This window comes from Anser brachyrhynchus (genome assembly GCF_964034855.1).
Source record: "Anser brachyrhynchus genome assembly, chromosome: 6".
NCBI classification, from domain to species: Eukaryota; Metazoa; Chordata; class Aves; order Anseriformes; family Anatidae; genus Anser; species Anser brachyrhynchus.
In genome coordinates, this window is record NC_137700.1 from 40,920,384 (window position 1) to 40,927,064 (window position 6,681).

Here is a 6,681-nt window from a genome sequence, read left to right on the forward strand (position 1 = left end):
TAATACATAATGTATTGGTCTAGACTTAATATATATGATCCGAAATAAACTTTCCTTGATACCTTGAGCTGGTCCCACGGTTGGTGGGAAAAAAAAGAGGTGGGGGTCTCTGGTAGTATAGGGTTCCTCTTCCTGCTCTACAAGGCTCCAGACCCACCCTGAGCTCCCACAGAAAGGTCTCTGAAGGTTTCAGACCCATCCTGAACACCAACCAAGAGCCAGACCCTGCAGGTAGTCCTCTCAGAGCAGAGGTCTTTTATTGTCTACATGAAGTCCAAGCGCTTTGTCCCCAAATGCACTATTCTGCTGAGTCAAAGGGTTTAACTGTTAATTGTGCTTTAATAACAGTATTACAACTTCAGTTCTCAGATGTGGATAAGCACTCATTGAAATAAATGCAAATATCCCGAGTCTTCTTCCTCTGATCTCTAGACAGACATTTGAGCTGGAGATTAAATTCCACTCCAGTGCACAGATTAGGCCTCTTAAGGACTCTTTTGCTTCCCTTGCAGGTATTAAATCTGTGCTGTAGAAAAGCAGAAGAGACCCCCAGATGAGCTCAAAATTCTCAGACATTGAATAATTTCTAAATTAACCAACATGACATCATTTGTTCCCATACCTCCCCTTTATTTTAAACAGCTCAGCAACCAAGTTTCTGTTGTCCATCTTTCTGCGTGCACACCCTCCCTTCTCACACATACAGTTTTGTGAGGATGTTGTGTGTGGGTTTCTGAGCACCTCACTGGTGCTGAGATGCAATTATCTCAGAAAGACTGGCAGGGTAGGATGGGAAAAATAATTTATTCATGTTCATCTCATAGCTGCTTTCAATTTATACTGAGGTCAATGCACAAAGCAAGCTTCAAATGCAAATTTAGAGCATGAAAACAGTGTGACTTGTCAACCCAGGCAATAGCTTTCACCATTATCTTTGGGAGCAAAAACTGGACATATGCTGGCTCTGCAAACCTCAGTGCCACGATAATGTCCTCTCACAGGGGGAAGACATCTCCCAATGTCACTGATCCATCCTGGGCTCCAGGCTCAAGCAGACACCCAAGGGAAACCCACTAGCACAGCGTGCGAGGTTTTCATTTGCTCTGCTCTCCATTACAACTGCTGTTTTCCATCACTTAGGAAGGACCTAAATATTGCCTTTCATATTACAAAACCTGATGCAAAGGAACATTCATTTCAGGAAAGTTTTGCCTGGAGATTTAGCAGAGACAGAATAATTATCCTGCATCTCATTTCAAAGGGCTTGCCATCCACACGGTTATAAAACTTTTTTTTCTTTTGCCAGCATTATGCTAGAATCCAGTTACAAGCTTTACATCAACTTCTGCCACCCAGAATTTTAAAGGAAAACAACTGTAATGCCAGCAACACAGTGGACATGCATCCAGCATGGGAAAACACCTCCAACAAAAATATTAAGAGGAAAGAGCAATCAGCAGTTCCAACCACTCCTGCCCTGCCTGCACCCTGATAATGCATGCAGAGCACTAGGGACCACAGAGTTCATGTGTCATACAAAAATTAAACATTTTAAAAGTTATTTAAAATTTAATCATTTAAAAATTAATAGTGCACCTTTGTTGCCCAGGTATCACATTTAATTCCTATTCTATTAACTGCAGCTAAATAACATTTTCCTATATCTGCCTATTTTGCTTTCATTAGTTCATTAAGCATCTTAAAATGCAAAACAAAAAAATGTATACCTTTTCTATGCAGCAGCAATGCCTGTTGATACACATTAAATATCCTGACTTTCACATCATATGGCAAGAAATAATGTCTGAATTCTGTTTATGAAGTTCTGTGCTCAAACCTAATACTCCCAAAACCTCTAATTTACTATTTGTCAAAACTGACCATCACAAGATGGCGTGAACAACTTGGGATAAAAGCCTCATTCTGCCAGAGTTTGATGAAAAGACCCATGGTGATAGGATCCAGCCAAAAAAGTTTGTATTGTTACCTTATCATTCTTACTACTTTCTATAGTAAAACCTCCACTCCCCACAGGCAAACTGTCAAATTCATATTGTTTCGTTTAAAAGTAGCTTTCTCTGCAATCCATACAACATCATACTGCTCATAAAGGTGTGATGTGAACAGCCAGTCCGACAATGTGATACAGTACGAATGTGCTGTAGCCTCATTAGTTCTAACCTTCTAGATAAACCATAGTTAACGTGACATTTCAAAAGGAAATCCACGTCTTCCCCCTCAAGGGCTGTCAGTCACCCCCAGTGCTCCTGCGCTCACCCCAGGACCACTCATGTGGGGTCCCAGGGTCTCTGCAGTGCACAGTGTCCATGCAAGGACCCTCTGCAGGCCAGAGTCTCCTTTGGCACCTCTTTTGCAAGGGACATCCTTCCACATTATCACCTACATCACTAAGTCCTCAAGCTACCACTCCAAAGTTGTCATCATTCAAACAGACAAGGTCAAAGTGTGTTAAATACATTTTCATTTTCTTATTTCGTGTAAGAGTTGGTAATAATCATAAACATTTCACAGATACCTTTAGGAAATCCAGTGCTTTTATAATTTAGGAAGACAATTTTCTTTATACCTTTAGGAAATTTAATACTCCTCAAGAAATTAATGTAATTGCTCTGCTGAGCATGCACTCGCATGAGAGCCTTCACTTCTGTTTAGGAGAGGCTAAATTGTAGGTTGCTTTTCAGCAGCAAGCTTTGCATCTCTGCCAGTGGGGACGTGTCTCGCCTAGTGCCTGGGACTGCTTTTCCAATCAAAGGAGACATGCATTTCCAGACAGCAATTCAGTAACCCCATGTTGGACAGAGTAAGAGACCTATGTAAGTGATATGTGATGCTGAAATGTCTAGACCTTCTTCCAATAAATTTGCTGAAAATGTTTCAATAGCAAAGGACAGCAGAATGTTCATAAGAGAGAGCCTGAAGCGACCTGAGGGATAGGACATGGTTGTGACTTTCCACCAAGACCAGCGGTCTCAGAATAAAGTCTCAGGCCAGAAAGAATCAGACTATCAAATTACCTATTTGCCCTCACAAAACATAAACACGAGATTTACAATCATGGATGATCTGTCATGTGTACACTAACAGAATCACTTCCAGCTGCAGTACTTTGGAGTGGAGCTAATAAAATAATTGTTATAGAAAATGTTTTAGTGAATCAGGCATTTGGGGCCACCTGCCCTCAGGTAAGTCAGTTAAAACTACTCCAGCACCAGCATATGACAACCTCACCTGTTTGTAAAACTCCCAGGGATCATTGTTCCACAAATCTTCTATCGTCTCCAGATCATTTCTGAGTTTTATTATTCTTCTAGTTATCATACTCTCTATAATAGCTAACATTTCTGCAAACCTTGATGCAAACTCTACAGATCTTAATCTATTTTATGCATGTATAGTTATGGGAGGAAACAATTAAACAGGTGAGAAATTGAAGAGCTAAAGCTCTATTTACAAGAAACTAAAAAAGTAAAGAAAACTTTCAGAGTTGAAAAAAAAAAAAAGTTCTCCAGTTCTTTTCTGCTGCAAGAACCCCTTTGAAAGGGATAAATACTTGCACAATAAGACACTCGGCACATGCTGGCACAGTTTAGTTGCATTGTTTCCAAGCTGTTGATAAATCAAGAGAAAGACTGCCACATGGTATTTTTGAAAAGATTTCAGGAGATGATGAAATTAAAAAAAAAAATTAACCCGCATTTTCAAAACTTAATTTACCAAAAACTTGGTTAAAATATGAGATTCTCACTTTTCAATGTTCCATAGCTGTAAGTTTTAAATCGTAGAATCACAGGATCGTTTGGTTGGAAGGGACATTCAAAACAACGTCATTCCAACCCCCTGCCATGGGCAGGGACACCTCCCATTAAATCAGGTTTCTCAAAGCCCCATCCAGCCTGGCCTTAAATTCTTCCAGGGATGGGGCAACCGCAGCTTCTCTGGGCAACTTGTTCCAGTGCCTCACCACCCTCTGAGTGAAGAATTTCCTCTTTATATCTAACTTAAATCTACCCTTTTGTAGTTTAAAGTCATTACCCCTTGTCCTATCACTGCACCCCCGACAAAGAGTCCCTCCCCAGTTTTCCTGTAGGCCCTGCTTAGTAGCACTGGCAGGCCGCTATAAGGCCTCCCCAGAGCCTTCTCTTCTCCAGGCTGAACAATGCCAAGTCCCTCAGCCTGGCTTCACAGGAGAGGTTCTCCAGCCCTCTGGTCATCCTCGTGTCCCTCCTCTGGACTTGCTTTTACAGGTTCCTGTCCTTCTTGTGCTGGGGGCCCCAGGGCTGAATGCAGCACTCCAGGAGGGGTCTCACAGGATCAGAGAAGAGAGGGAGAACCACCTGCTTTGACCTGTTTGTCATGCAAGATGTTATTTTATAAATTAAATATACATGACACACGACATTTATGTCACATGTAAACTGTTAGTTGAACCCCTGATAGTCTACATTATTTTCAACACTATTATGGGGAAAGACAATTAATTACCTATGACATTGGAGTATTTCTATTAGGCTGCCTTAGTTTTCCATGCTGGAGAGCTCACTATGTTTTCTTGGCCATAAGAAAGCTGGTGTGTGTGTGTGTTTGTGTGTGTGCATGTGCATGTGCACCAACCCATCCAGTCAGCTAAACCCTGATGAGATAGAAACAAGGGCAGCACCAGCAGGGTCCTCCTTGCTTCATTACATGTTGGGATGCCTGCAGCACATCCCACTACACAATTACCCACTGCCAGTACAAGGTACACAGGGAAAGTAGGAGCTGAATATCCCATATGAGATGAAAGCTGAGAGCTCAACTGTAGTTTTGGCAGACAGGACCAAGGTTTCACATCCTTTAAATGGTGCCAGACACCAGGGCTAGCATATGGGGCAGATGTATTTCTATTTGCTCCTGTAATACTCATGTGTTTTTATAATCAATGTCCTTTTCAGTTCTCTGAATGTCATTATGAGAGCTCCCATGTTGCTCTTATGTGGATTCTTTTGTCTAAACAGAATAAATATACCCTGAAGTGATATCTGCTGCTCTTAGCATAGCACAACTCTCATGCTGAATTTACTTGTCAGATCTGTGTCTCAGCAGCTTCAGATGCTAAAATTTTCAGGATTTTCCAGAGAACAAAATAGGAATTATGAAAAACAGGTACTTAAAATGTTGAAAATTACTGCAACCATTATCAAAAGTGTTTTTCTAGAAAAAGATCCTCCTGAACCATGTGCATCCAGAGAAAGAGGATGCCACAAAAGTCAGCAGTCAACATTATAAAAATTGCAACAGCAGAAAAAATCAGAAGCTAACAACAAACCTGACAGTTTTCTGAGGCTCAGGCTTGACCCAAGCATTTTCTGAACTCAGACAAAAGTGCAAGAGACAAGGCAGCACTTTGCTGTGTTAATTATTTACATAGGTACACACTTTCTCACTACTGAAACTTATTGTTTAATCAGTATGAGAAGACAACAACAGTCTATTTAAAGTTTTTAATACATACAAAGTCATGATAAGTTCATTTTCACAAGACTTCTCTTTCTTTCCATTTTTCTGATATAAAGATTGCTTTCAGTGCTTTGTCATCTGTCCTGGTTTAATCCATTAAAAAAAAATCTGTGCAGCATGAAACATTGCTGTTGATCTCATAAAGTGTCTTCTAATAATTACAGGTTTTAAACAAGCTAAAGACAGAAACTGGTTGAAACAAAGCTTGTAGTGAAAAGGAACACGAAAAAGATGAGTAGGAGTATGGTAATTACATGCTTATGACTGTGACAGTAGGCAAAAGAAAACAGAACAGCAGATGGTATCTAAATCTAAAGGAAAATGTAAATGATGCTAAACTCAGACAGTTCTCTAAATAATGGTTTATTTAGCAGCAGGTAGATGTTCCACCTGCTTGATAATTCCAGGACATGTATAGGAGGGACAGAATAGACTTCTTTGTTTGGTATCCTACATTATCATTATGTTATATACTGCAAGGCCTGTACTTCACCTTTCTGGCCATCTCTATGATTTTGCTATTGATTAAGTTACATTAAATTTGATGCTTGTGATTGGTAGTCACACAAAACATCACCTCTTCTGTGACCTTGGTGGCCTTAGCATGGCCATTTGCAATGTAGCCTGAGCAGTAGCTGGCCTCTAGTTCAGTGAGGAAGATTAACATAACACTAAAATCCAATAAAAAGAGCCAGCATTTTAGGACTTGCCCCCAGGAAGGTGGCTGAGCATTGTCATAAAGGTGCCATCTGAATGAGCGCAATGCAAGAAATCAGGTCTCCCTGATTTTCCATGCCTGTGCCTGAAATTGAGCCCAAAAGGACAGGAGGAGCTGGGCAGGGGCTCTGGCCAGCAAAGTGCTCGAGAGAAAAAGAGTTTATTCACAGAAGGGTAGAAAGCAGGGCATGGGTGCAGCCCAAATCTTTCACCAGCAGAAGCAGCACATTGGGTCTTATAAACTGCTGGCCGAAGCACCAGCCAGCTGCCTAATGCCTGTTTCCAGCTATGAATTACTGGGTGTGTGTATAAACACAGTTAATAAGTTTCTTTGGCCTTGTTTTGCTCACTTTATAATTCTGGAACCAGCAAATTATGAGACCACTCTGTAGAGCCAGGATGTATTCATTGAAAGGTATTTTTAGTCATACTTTATTTCTCCATTCT